Source organism: Natator depressus, chromosome 1 (genome assembly GCF_965152275.1).
Source record: "Natator depressus isolate rNatDep1 chromosome 1, rNatDep2.hap1, whole genome shotgun sequence".
NCBI lineage: Eukaryota > Metazoa > Chordata > Testudines > Cheloniidae > Natator > Natator depressus.
This window is the reverse complement of record NC_134234.1, coordinates 5,761,196-5,775,494: the sequence shown is the minus strand read 5'-3', so window position 1 is coordinate 5,775,494 and position 14,299 is coordinate 5,761,196. Positions and strand designations below refer to the sequence as shown.

Here is a 14,299-nt window from a genome sequence, read left to right as displayed (position 1 = left end):
TTACCTGGGGCCACTGACTTGAACTGTGTGACAAGAGGAGGAAAGCATATCTCTTCATTAATCAAGGGTGCACTGTCCCAGTTTGGTTGAGCTAAGCATTATGGAAGTTCACAGTCTGAGAATTTCCTCCCAACCAATGTCTTATCACTCCATCACTAAGCACTGCTCTTTCCACTGCTGAGTTACCTCTCTCTGACCATCACTTTACCTCTTTATTGTCACCCATTAGCTTCCCTCCCCACACACCCTGTTACTTAGCCTTTCTGTGACTCTAAAGCTATGTCTCCACTATCACGGTGTCAACCTACTCATCTTGTCAACCTACTCTATGCAACTCCAGCTACATGAATAAGGCAGCTGAAGTCGATGTACCTTAGGTCAAGTTACAGCGGGTTCTACATTGTGGGGAGGCGGAGACGGGGCTGTCGATGGAAAAGATCTCCCATTGACTTATGTTACTCTTCTTGTTGGGGGGTCAACTGAAGAGTGATCTGCTGTCGAGTTGGCGGGTCTTCACTAGACCTGCTAAATCGACCGCCGGTGGATTGATCTCAGATCATCGATCCCAGATGTAGTGTCGACCTGCCCTAAGACTACCATAAGACACTGTAGCATTTGATGCAAAGTAGTTTTCCATTAGTCCCTCTGTGGTAATTGTTCTTGTCCAGTTTTACAAACAAAAATTACACTTTCAGATAGCCAAAGAGAAAAAGAAAGAAAAGGCAATGCTGAAGTTCTTTATCATATGGACAGTGATTCACTGAGCAAAATGTACATGTTTTTTCTATGTTGAATCCATCACAAATCCTGGAGGATAATGCAAATGTTTCAGGTGGAAAGTCCAAATACAGGAAAGCTGCTATAGGAATTGAGGACATTGTAGCAGAGCTTACTGCTGAGAGTTAGGAAATGGTGTGTTTTTGAGAACTGGACTGCTGTATTTAACTACAACATCACCTTTAAGTAAAAATAATGTACTGCTTTTTGCAGTTGTTTTTGGAGTCAATTTTGGAGTGGAAGAGACTATGAACTTTCCTTGCATCCTAGAGAGGACTCTTTGTGATATCCCCATGCGCACAGAGCAGGGTTTCTTGTTTCCGTGAACCTTTCCCTTTTTTTGGTTTATTATTCTTACACTTGCTGTTTAATAAATTATATTTGGATTGAACTTAATTTAGTGATCAGGGGTCAAGGAATCATCCACTGTGAAGGGAGTACCCTGGAGTGGGGACACTCTAGCCCCTATCCTAGGTGACCATAGGAGAATGGAAGGGGAGTCCTTGATGTCAGGCAGGCCTGTGGGAAAAGGGAGTGTGAGTTTTGACTCATAGCCTTTCCTCAGCAAATTCCCCTGGGGTAATGCAAAAGCCAGGAAAGTTCCCCATAATACTTCCCCACTTACATTATTAGGGAACTAGGACGAACAGATGGGTTGGGTTTTAGTGATGGGTAAAGAGATGTGTAACTTGTGAATTCTTCATAGAAATGATACAATCTGAAATGCGTAACTTTCGGGAGCACGCTTTCTGCGTAAGGTGAATGTAACATCACTGCACAAGATTGCTTCCCAGAGACTGGTATCATATTGTACCTATTGGGTTCTGGGAAGTGGGCAGGCGGGAGCCCGCCCACTGCATAAGAACCCCATCCCCACCCCGCAGCCTGAGGGGAGGATCTACAGGACCTGGAAACCAAATGATTCCGTGGGACAACTAATGAAATAACAGGGACAGGAGGGTGGTCAAAGGGTCAAAAGAAGGGATCCTGATGGGGACACCAAGCAGAAAACCCCAGACAGCATCCACTGCTCCTCAAAGGCGTCAAGGGAGCCAGTGGACACCACCCAGAGGAACTCTGCCGGGATATGTGAACGGATAGAGGATTGGAAAGAGGCCCCACAGTCACAGGAGTCTCCATTGGCCAACCTCCTCTCCCTGGTTTTATAGATGGCCATTTTAGACAGGGCCAGGAGGAGGATGACCAGGAGGTCCCGGTGACTTTGTGGGGCCACAGACAGGGAGTGCATGGAGTAGGAGGTGAGGGGAAAAGTGCAGCAAGAAACGTAACAGGATATTTGTGAGGAGCCGGAATAGGGGCTGCAACCTGGCGCACTCCAAGTAAACATGTGCCAGAGTCTCCCTCACGCAGGAGAATGGACAGGTGTCCAGGATAGAGGTAAACCGCTCCAAATACACTTCTGTGCTCACAGCCCAATGAAGGAGCCTCCAGCTGATATCCCCAGTGCGCCTCGGGACCAGGGTGGAGTATAGGCTGGCCCACCGGAGCTCCTCACTCGCTAGAGGTGGCAGGAGGTCCCACCACTTTGTGTCAGTGCAAAACACGAGGGTGAGGAAGTAAAGGGTGTGGAGGACGAGAGTGTACAGGTGTTTCCTTGGTGCGGTCTGGAAACGAACTGGCTGCAAGTCATGGAGCCGGCTCATGGAGAAGGGGTGGGGGACTGTTTGGGTCCATGGGGCACAGGCCTGATGAAAAGGTTCAGAGGGCCTGTGGTGGTGGGTGGACAGGGCGTGCCCAAATGCAGGACCCGGTCGAGGTAAACCCGAGCAGTGGGTGGCAAAGCGGCCCTCACCTCCTGAAGTACGTGCCGGGGAGTACAAGTCCTGGAGAGCCGTATACGCTGAGCGAGCATCACGGGATCCAGCCAGTCTCCCCCGTCATAATCCAGGAGGTCTCCGACTCTGGTGACTTCTGCCAGGACCAACCTCTGGCTCAAAGAGGGTGACTCTGCCACCTGCACACGGAGCTGGGGGTTGTGTAGCAGGGGCTCCGCGAGGAGATCTGCCCCCTCAGTGGTCACCATGGATTTGGTCACAGAGAACAGTTTCCAGGTCCAGAGGAGGTCCCGGTAGAAGACCGGCAGCATGGAGATGTCTCTCGGAAGACTTCTTGGATCGATATAAAGGAGCTGCTCATCGTATTGGAGCCCTCGGAAGCGGCTCAGGAAGGTGTGAGCCAGTACTCTCACAGCAGCGGCGGTTGAAGTACAGTCTTAGGGGGTATGGGGAGTGCAGGGGGGGGCAGGGTCCATCCCAAGGATCCCTGCTCTTGAGGACTCCACTTCCATGCTCCTGTCTGCCAGAGTCCTCATAACCCCAACAAGGCTGGGACCAGGATTCCTGGGTGGCTCGATCCCCAACTCTGCTGCATTCACCTAGGACAGAGGCTAGGGTGTCCCCACTCCAGGGTACTCTCTCTGCACTGGGCACTTCTCTGACCCACTGACCATTACATACAAGTTAAAGCAAATGCAAGTTCTTTAATCAACAATTAATTTTAAAAAGAATAAGGAAAAATGGGAAAGGTTAAAGGAAACACATCAACCCGCTCTGTGGCAGGGAACATCGCAGTCAGTGTCTCTGGAACATCAGGGCAGTTCACAGTCTCTTCCTTGTGAGTGCCAGGCCACCTGCTCAGGGACTGGCTGTGCTGCAGGGATGCTGTAGGTTGGACACTTGCTCTAGTGGTGGCCACACACTCTCAGGCTCTAAGTGGCAGGACCCTTCTTCCCAGTATTGCCCCTGCCCAGTCAGGGTTATGATCCAAGTCTGGCCTGCAGAGCCTCTTGGCTGAGGCTTCTCCCTGTGCTGGGCCTGCTGCCCAGGGTCCCCCTCGGGCTCCGCAGCTGCTCATCGCACCCAGCTCCGGACTGCTCCAGCCCCAGCTCCACCACTCAGTCTCTGCACTGCTGATGCTCTGACTCCAGCTCCCTGGGCTTCTTCTCTGGCCCCTCTGGCTCTGGTTGCTGCAGCTCTGCCCCAGGACAGGTCTGCTCTCTCTGGATCTGGCTCAGCTCTGCTCCCCAGCTCAGCTGGGGCCCCTGCTTTCTCCTTAGGTCAGCCCCACTCCATCTGACCAGGCAAATCCAGCTCACAGTGAGGACAAGACCTCCCTGGCTTCCTGACTCCCTGATTAGCCTGCTCATCCTGTCATTCAGGCTGACCTGGAGCATTGGCCTCTCCCCATTCTTCCTGGGGGCTGTCAGTCTCAGGGTCCTGATTCCCCATCGACCCTTCTCCCTTTTTAGTACTGGGAGCTGGCCACTAAAAACCCCCCACTGAATGTCAGTAAGTCGGCAACAGTCCCCATACACAGGAAGGGGAGGAGGGCACCAATATCGGGGGGCAGATAAGGGGGCTATCAAGGACTTGGGGGGTCAGTCACCAACCTAGGATTGATGTCCAGCTCCTCTAGCTGCTCTAGGGGAGGGAAGGTCACAATAACATCAGGGGGGTGCAGTGATCAACCAAAACGGGAGGGGAGCCACACAAGCACATGGGAGGGGGCATGGGTACACAAAGGGAGGGCCAATCAGGGCAAGGGGGGGCGCAAAGGAAAGGGAGCAGCCAGGCTGGGGATGGAGCAAGGGAACCAAGGGGCCCAAATGGTAGAAACGGGCATGGCAGGCCAGGCAAGCCACTGAGTCCTGGAGGCAGGAGCTTGAGGTAGATGGTATGTGGCTGGTGAGGGTGGTGGAGGGGGCAACGGTGGTGATGGGGGTCGGGGGAGGGACACAGATGTCACAGGGGCAGGCTCCATGCCACACCCCCTATGCCCCACAAACACAGTCAGATCCCCCACCACAAAAGCGCAGCTCGAGAATCATTCAGTCCTCAGTGGCCCCCTCCACAGTGGTCCCCAGAGTCTCCATGTGCTCCCCCAGCAGCCGACGGTCCTGTCAGTCCTCTTCCGGCGCCAGGCACCAGCAGCTCCCCAGGACAAACGCAGCAGCAGCAGCTCCAGCAACCCTGGCGACCAGGCAGGAAGGACCCCTCACAGGTGGCAGGAGTGGGGTCTTGACTTCTTCCTCCAGAGGTGATGGGGGGTGGGGGCAGGCCGGCAGGCCCCCCTCCTCACTCGGCAGCAGTGGCAGCAGCAGCAGTAGTCCTCCAGGGAAGGAGAGAGCTCCAGCCAGCAGCAACAGCCCAGGGTGGCTGGAGAGGAGGAGGGAGAGCCCCAGCTAGCCGGGCAGCCCTGACAGACTGACCTCTCTCTCCGGTAGCAGGGTGGTTCCCCACTCCGGCCCTGACAGGGCTGAGACCGGCCCGGGGAGAGGGTTGGGGCTGTGGGGGAAAACCTAGGCTGATGAAGGCAGCAGCTGCAGCTTTGGCCAGCTCCATCAGGCCCAGCTGGCCCCTATAAGAGGTTGTGAGCCAGGAGCCCAGTCAGTCTCCCTCTGCCTGTAGATTGAGAAAGGCCTGGCTGCAAGGTGTCAAGCAGGACTCCCAGATTGGAGCAGGGCTGGGGAAGGGCCAGAGGAGCTGGGAGCTTCGACTTGGAAAGCCTCAGGCTGCCGGTGATATAGGTGCAGGGTTGCAGAGGGGCAGTCCATGTGTAGGCGGAGGCAGCAGGTCCAAAACCCCCTTGCTGGTGATGAGTGACATGTACGCTGCAGTCTGCCCCCGATACAAGGGTCTAAGTGGGGACTGGCAGTAGCCCAAACTGAGGCGAGGTGGGGTTAGAGGCTGGGGGTTCCCCTGGTTGGAGAGACCCAGAACCTGAGAGTGGGGGGGGTACTGTCAGGGGGCAGCCCCCCAGAGAAAGGGGCACCGGGTCCTGGGAGGGACATGGGGGCCAGTGGTAAGGCCGATAACTTCCGACGGCTCAAGGAGCTAATTCCCAATGACCAGGATGAGGCGCTGCAGTGGTGAACCTGAACCTTTACCCATGTAAAAGCTTTTTCCTGTGGTATTTTATTATGGGGTTAGAGCAGTAAACCTGACATGGTTTATTTGGCCTCTTGAACAAATGATAAGAAATGAAAGCTTGGTCAAGCAATTGACTACACAACTGATCAACAACCAGTATGAATCACTCCTTCCTCTCAAAAAGAGAACGGGAGTACTTGTGGCACCTTAGAGACTAACACATTTATTTTGCAGATACAGACTAACACAGCTGCTACTCTGAATCCTTCCTCTTATATTCAGTATTTAGACACAATGGAGGCACCCACAAAAATAATTCTCCTGAGGAAAAATGCCAATGAATTTTATGAGCCTCCATCATTAACGTTTGATCTTCGTTTTGTTCTTCTCATTGTGCTGCGAAGAAAAATTCTGGAAATGTTAAATGCTGATTCAAAAGTGCTACAATCTAAAGACAAACACCTATACAAAACAGACAAAACACAGAGCTATCCAAAGCAGCAGGATTACTTCTCAAAGCCACCGAACTTGTAGCTTCATTTCAAATTCACTTAAAAGAAGCCAAACGTTCTGAAAGTAAAGTATCATGAAAATGGGGAAGAGAAATCACGTCTGAAGAGAAGTGCTTGAGACGGGCAAAAAGGCAGGGGAGCAGCTCATTTTGCGGAAGACCAGGAAGCAGCGCAGACCTGCTACAGGCAGCAGCAGGGGAGGTAAGCTGAGGGAAGGCAGAATCTCCCCCTGAACAACTGCCCAAAGATCCTTCCATGAGCGAAGGGAGAGCCTGCTGCAGGGACAGCCTGAGAGGGAAGCACTAATCTCTCATATGAATGCTGGACTTGACTGATCCCCTTTATTTGCTCTTTGGACTATCCCAGCAGGGGAGAGCCCTGGGCCTGAGCTGGCTCTCGGAGGTTGGGCCACACCACAGGAAGAGGCAGTTGCTGCCAGAGAAGAAAGGAGTAAGACCTTGTTACATGCCACCACCAGAAGGTGCCTTGGGGTGAGCAGACACTCTTCCTGCTGCTTTACCCCAGACGGAGACCTTGGGGCATTCACAGGGAGGTGGTAGGAAGTGGCCCCCACTTCCTCAATATCTGCTTCATCCATACCTCAGGGTCTCCTTCCTTGTGCCTGATATGGTTTGTAATGCTAAGTTTCCCCAGCAGTGTGGCTTCCTCCTACAGCTCCTGTACATGCCCCCACATGACTAAATGGGAGGCTTTTAACTAGTTTCAGCCAGTCCCTGATTGACTTCAGGTGTCCCAATCAACCTAGCTGTCCTCCCTGCCTTCTTGAAAGCTCTTAATTGGCCCCAGATGTCTTAATAGACCTGGAGCAGCTGCCATTTTCTTCTGCTGGTAACAGGGATTTGTTTAACCTTTGGCTAATATATCTGTCTCCCACTACTTTCCTATAGCCATCTGGCCTTGCCCCGTCACAGTATGTTTGTGTGAATACAGTTTACTCATGCTCTTCTTACATATTCAGCAGCTACAGCGGTGTCAGAGTGATCAATTTTGGCTGGTGTTGCGTAGAAATCACCTTAGTGCTGAATGCGGCGGTAGTGAAATACAGTTGCCAATGTTGTAATTACTGTAGGAATACAGGACATCAGTACTGCGCTTAAGTTGTTCCAAAGGAGGGGTCATGCTCAATTGAAAAATCCTTGTTAAGTCAGAAGGTTGAATATCAGAGCCCTGTGAATGTACGAGGGGTTGGGACAGGCATGCCAATGAGGAAGCTGAAAACAGTTCCAATGGGTCCTCCCTGGACTGATTAAATCTGTTTCTCCCACTGTTCAAAGAAAGAGATAAAGAGCTAAAGAAAGAGGCATTAGGAGCCTCTTTGTTACATAAAATGCTCAATCTGAGCTGACAACAGTTGTGGTACGACTGTGTTTCTCCCCTGGCTGCTAAGAGCTGAAATCACCGAAAGCTGAAATCACTTGAGGTGGGACAGTGTTTCTTCCCTGCCTGCAAAGAGTTGAAAAGTGCTAAGACACTGATGTGCAGAGGTCACATGAGAGAGGCAGGTGGCAGCAGAAGGTGATTGAAATTCAAGTGGTTAATGAGTGGCTGGTGAGGCAGGGAGGTGAAATGAGTGGCAGCAGCCCAGCAGTGGAGAGGCATGATGAGCGACCAGCAGGGGGGTTTGTGGAGAGGCACGGCGAGAGTGGTGAGCAGGCGGCCGGCAGGAGCAACAAGCAGGGGGCTGGCAGGAGCGGCTGGTGACCAGCCAGCAGCACAGCTGGCAGAGAAGAGCAGTGAGCAAGTGCCTGAGCAGCGGGGCGAGTAGGGTTCCTCTTTAGGTGACCTGGGCGTGGGAGGGAGGTGAACTCTGCAGATGCACCTCTGAACTCTTGGTCTGCACTGAGCAAGCATAGCATCTGTGAGTGGGGTACAGAGAAGGGTCGCGAATGGGACTTTTGGGTTGCTGGACTGAAGAACCTGAGGGTAAATATATGCTGCCCAACTTGCTTGGGGGGGGGGATGTCTTTTACTGAAGGTTTTTGTTTAGGAACAATGTTTGTGGCTGGTACCCAAATTAATGCCGAGTTACTTCCCTCCTTTTATTAAAAGTTAGTTTTCTACACTCAGAGTGGGGAAGTATTGCCTCTCAGAGGTGCCCAGGTGTGGTGTGTACATTTCCAAGGTAATTGGGTGGGGGCTTGAGCCGGTTCTGTGTTGTATCAGTAGAAAGGAACTCCTAGACATTGAACCCTCCCTGGTTGCTGCTGACTCCACCTGGAAGAAGAGTTACACATGGAAAACCTAAATATTCCCAACAGGAAGAGGATCAGGAACTATTTTTCTATCATGGCATGATTCCAGAGCAGAAAGGAAAACCACGGACAAATGAACCACTAAACATTTTGCTCTTTATAAAAACATAAGAACTATCTAGCCCTCTGACAGTGGCCAATGCCAGGTGCTTCAGAGGGAATGAACAGAACAGCTAATCATCAAGTAATCCATCCACCGTTTCTCCTTTCCAGCTTCTGGCAAAGAGAGGTTATGGACACCTCAGAGGATGGTTTTGAATCACACGTCCCAGGCCCACTGCCAGCTTCTAGTTGTACTGTGGTGATACTGCCAAGTCAGGCACTAGCTTTTGCAGTGGCCACATACCCTCAGGCTCGAGGTGGCAGGACCCTTCTCCCCAGCATCTGGCCCTACATCAGATTGACGTCCTCTCTCCTGAGTCCAGTCTTCAGGGCCCTCTTGTCTGGTGGCAGCTCCCTGTGCGGGGCCCTCTGTCCATGGCCCCACCTTCCTCTCCCCAGCTGCTCACTGTGATCGGCTGCCTTGTTACTAGTTGCCGGCATCCACTATCCTGGCTCTATCCCCACAGCTCCCTACTCTAGCTCAGCCGTGGCTCCCCGTTGGTGCAGCTGGTTTGTGCGGATCCAGCTCCTGGTTCTGGTCTGCTCCAGCTGCAGCTCCCCAGCTCTGCTTCAGCACTGCTGCCTTCAATTCTTCTGGCTTGTTGTGTGTTTGGCTGTCATGCTAATAGCTCCTTGTTGTTGCTCTGGCAACTGAGTTAGATTATTAGGGGATAGCCCAGCCAGTTTGGGCTGGCTTGGTTAGTTCAGGGTGTGGAAAATAAATGGCTGCTTTCATGGCTCACCGCTCTCTGTGTCTCAAGTGATTTCTTCCTAAACTGCTGCTTCCAAGAATACAACAAAGTGGCAACGAGAATGGGATCCCTGTGCTGCCCCAGCCACAAAAGGAAGTAGAAGTCAAGGCAAACAAACAAAAAAGCTCCCACCCTGTTCCACAGGGCTATGGACCAGATCTTGTGTGGCTTGCCAGGAGTTCAGTGCTATCTGGATGACATCCCGGTCACTGGAAGGAATGAAGAGGATCACTTAAAGAATGTAGAGGCTACCCTACAAAGACTGGAAGAGTATGGCCTACAACTCCGCAGAGACAAGTGTGAATTCTTCCAGCCCTCTGCTGAATATTTGGGACACATCATTGATGCTGAGGGTCTTCATAAGGCCCCTGCAAAAGTTAAGGCTATTGTGGAGGTTCCCCCACCTCAAAATGTTAGCCAGCTACGCTTGTTTCTATAACTATTGAACTATTATGGAAAGTTCATCTCACAGTTAGCCACACTGCTAAAACCACTTCATGAACTCCTTGGGCAGAACGAGACCTGGAAGTGGACTGAAGCCTGTAATGTTGCATTTAACAAAGCTAAAAATGAATAGCTAAATTCTGAAGTTCTAACGCACTTTGATCTCTCCTTACCCCTACAATTGGCCTGCGATGCCTCCCCTTATGGAGTGGGTGCAGTCGTGTCAAACATTATGCCTTCAGGAGAAGAGAGACCTGTTGCTTTTGCTTCACGCACTCTAAGCAAAGGAGAAACTAACTATGCCTAAATCGAATGTGAGGCATTGGGAATCATTTTTGGAATTCAGAAGTTTCATCAGGACCTGTTTGGGCGGAACTTTACTCTTCTTACAGACCATCGCCCTCTGACGTCAATTTTTGGACCCTACCCAGGCATTCCCCCATTAGCTGCTAGTTGTATGCAACATTGGGCATTGTTACTTTCAGCGCACACGTATGAAATCAAATATCAGAAATCCACTCTGCTGGGCAATGCGGATGGTCTCTCAAGGTTGCCTTTGCCAGTCAAACATCAAGATACTGCCCAAAAGGAAGTCTTCTACTTTGAACACATAGAGAATACACCCATCACTGCTACTCAATAAAGAAGGCAACTCGTGTTGACCCAGTATTGTCCCAAGTTATGGACCTGGTGATGCATGGAAAATCTCGATGAACCTCTCCGGTCTCACCGGACCTTGTTACCTACATGTCCAGGAGGACGGAGTTATCGATCCAATCTGGTTGTTTATTGTGGGGGAGACATGTCATTATCCCACCACCACTGAGATCACAGATGTTAGAACAGCTACATTCTGGTCACTGTGGAATAATGCGCATGAAGGAAATTGCAGGAAGCTATTTCTGGTGGCCTGGATTGGACAGTGCTATTGAAGAGAAAGCAAGAGCTTGTATGTCATGTCAGGGTGTCAGGAATGCCCCCCAGTGGGTGCCCCTACACCCAGGGACTGGCCTGAAAACCCATGTCAATGTATTCATGTTGACTTTGCTGGCCCCCTTGAAGGAAGCATGTCCTGAGTGGTGGTAGATGCCCATTCTAAATGGCCAGAAGTCTCCAGAATGCAGTCCACTACTGCAGAGAGTACTATCCAAAAACTACGGGGACTCTTTAGTCGTTTTGGTCTGCCAGAACAACTTGCGAGTGACAACAGACCGCAGTTCATCTTTCAGGATTTTCAAAATTTTATGAAGGCAAATGGGATACACCACATCACTACAGCACCATATCATCCATCCACCAGTGGATTAGCTGAAAGATTTGTGCAGATAATGAAACAAGCTTTGAAATCAGCAAGGGGACAACACTCCAATGGCTGGATCTTTAGCTAGGGTGAACCGATGGTTATGGGGCAAAATAATCCCTGGGGTTTAGCTGGGAATGGAGGCAGTCTACCCTCCTTCTCTAGTTTAGTGTTTTCTTTAGGAGATGTTCTTGTAAAGGGGGGAGGAATATGTTGTGTATTTGGTTTTCCTGGTAATAGCAGCTTGTTGTTGCTATGGCAACTGAGTTAGATGATTAGGGGATAGCCCAGCCAGTTAGGGCTGGTTTGGTTAGTTCAGGGTGTGGAAAATAAATGGCTGCTTTCATGGCTCACAGCTCTCTGTGTCTCAAGTGATTTCTTCCTCAACTGCTGCTCCCAAGGATACAACAGGGCTGAGTGCTGCTTCTGTGGCCTCAGCCCAGTTCTGCCTTCAGGGATCCTTCTCTGGACCTTTTTTTTTATGGCTGCTGCTGCTCTCCCTCCAGCTCAGCTTGAGTTACTGCATCAGGTTTGCCAGATTTTACTGCTTTAATAGCCCCAAATCACTTAAAAACTAACCTAAAACTAGCCCAATCTCTTTCTTGAAACAAAGGGGTTTTTTATAATAAATGCATTGGTCTATACATCAAGTAACAAATGAAACGTTTTGTTAGATACCTCACATAGATCTGATTTAGAAAAGAAAAGAAAAGAAAGTTACAAGCCCCAGAAGGAGTTTTTCCACATAACCTACAAACCTATGAGATGACAATCACATTCAAAATCAACCCCCCAGTACTTGTATTGAATCCTGATTGATGGGTGGCTGGTGTTTTAAAGAAAAAATAGCAAATTATGTTGTTAAAAATTGCCTTGCCCAAGGGAGTCCAAAACTTATGTTGCATAAAAACAACAATAACATTATTATATTATTTATTTCTAAATACATTCAATAATGCTAGCCAATGTGCATATTGTGAGTTGCATTATTTTGTTACTGTTAGTCCCTAAAAGGCAACATTTCCTCCTCGGTGTCCTCACTGGAAGTAGGATGCTTCTGCTTCTGGTCATACATATCAGCAGTAACCAGTGCAATCATTCTTTCATTGGTGCAAACTCTTCACAACAGATTTTGTATAATTGTATAGATGCAAAAATGACACATCAGCCAATCTAGGTTGTGAAAGACTCAGGAAGGCAAGTGATTCAATCACCTGGACATATAGTGGCAATCTCTGTTTCATCTGTTTCACAAACTGCCCTCAAATTCAGAGTAATATATTCCAGTTCTGAGAAACACATAGTTTCAAAACTCTCACCAAGAAGCTCGAGTAGAATGCCCTCAATTCCTGCAGCACCTTTCCTGTATTACCATTTTCCAACCGTAACATTGAGTTTATCCTCCAGGCTTCAAGAAGGACTGGACGTAGAAAAATCAGGTATATTTCAGCACTGTACTTACTTTATTGTCTTTGGCTATCAGAAAGCATGGCTTCAGTTTGTCAAACTGAACAAGATACCGGTTCAAACAGGGTATAATGGAAAGCCACCTTGCTTCAGAAAACTACCGTATCTTCTGTTGGTTTGAAAGTCATGGAAAGAACAAGTGACAGGGTTTTGGGGGCTGAGGGCTGATAGATTACACTGAAAGAGATCAGGTGATGGCGAGAGAGAGAGGGAACTTAGCAGCAGAGAGATCAATACTTGGTGATACAGTGATAAGAGGTTAGGTGCGAGGAGCTTCTCATACTGGAACTTCCACAGTGCTGAGCTCAGCCAAAGGAGAACAGAGCACCCTCGATTAACAAGATACACATTCACCCTCTTGTCAGGAAGGCTTAAAATCAGTGGCACTGGGTAATCATATTCTGCAAGTGTACTTATGCAATTTCTCACGAAGCTCGCAGGTTTTGGCCCCATAAATGATAGGATTGAACATGGGGAGGAGGAGGTAATATAGGTTGGTCAAGATGATGTGAACATGGAGAGCAATTCCCTGACCAAACTGGTATGTCACAGTGGAGAAGAGGAAGGAAGGATAAGACATCTTCATCACACCGATATGGTCTGTGCAAGTGCTGAAAGATTTCTGGTGGGCTTTCTTGGAGGATACTCTGAACAGACCATAGGACAGGGCAATAACTGTCAGGTCTAACATGGTCATTACAAATGCTACTACCAAACCGTACATCCTGTTGACTGTAATGTCGCCACACGACATCTTCACCACAGCCATGTGGTCACAGCACGTATGTGGGATAATGCGGCTGGCACAGAATGGCAGCCTGCTCAGGAGCAGGGGCATGGGAAGAAGGAAGAGAACAGCTCTTATCAAACCCACCAGCCCTAGCTTAGCTATTCATGCGTTGGTGATGGCTGTGGCATATCTCAGAGGGTTACATATGGCGACACAGCGATCAAAGGCCATTGTCATGAGGATGGCTGAATGTGTCCCAGAAGCCACGTGAATGAAGAACATCTGCATGAGGCAGCCACCCACAGTAATGCCTTTCAAATTGAACCAAACTATGCACATTGCATTTGGCACGACGGAAGTAGATGTGCCGATTTCTGTGAGTGCCAGCATGGAGAGCAGCAGGTACATCGGCTTGTGCAGAGTCTGCTCCTTGCCTATAAAATAGAGAGGCGTGAAATTTCCCAGCAGGCCCATAAAGTAGAAAATAGAGAAAGGGACGGAAATCCAGATGTGAGCAGCTTCCAAGTCAGGGATGCCCATTAGAAAGAATGCTGAAGTGTCAAAGTGTGTGAGATTGAAAACTGCCATGAGGTGGTTCATGTGTCGATCAGGGTCAGAAATGATCAAGGTGCCTGTGAAGGATAGCAAGTGGGTGGTGGGAGAGGGGTGGGGGGTTTACACAATTTATAACAAACTGTATAGCAATACTTATTACCAATCTAGAAAGGGGGTGTTGAGCAGTGATGTGGCAACATATGCAGGTGGCACAAGATTATTTAGGTCCTAGTCAAGTCCAGAGAAGTCCTCAGAGAGAGCTAACCAAGCCAGGTGAATGGGCAGCATAATGAAAGTTGAAAAAGACTGGGATTGTTACCTTACAAAGGAGATAAATTAGAGGGGAGATGTGAAAATCTATAAAATACTGCCTGGTAGAGAGTAGATTGAGAATGTGTTCTCCATGTCTCCTAACACAAGATCAAGAGGACATTCAATTAAAGTGAAACATGGAAAATTCAAAACCAATAAAAAAAGAGTGCTCTCTTGACTCAATGC

At 49.5% G+C, this 14,299-nt stretch overlaps 1 pseudogene; it reads right to left on the bottom strand.

Moving 5' to 3' along the window:
* Positions 1-12,910: 12,910 nt before the first annotated feature.
* Positions 12,911-13,834, bottom strand: LOC141979222 (olfactory receptor 52N2-like; annotated as a pseudogene).
* Positions 13,835-14,299: the final 465 nt, after the last annotated feature.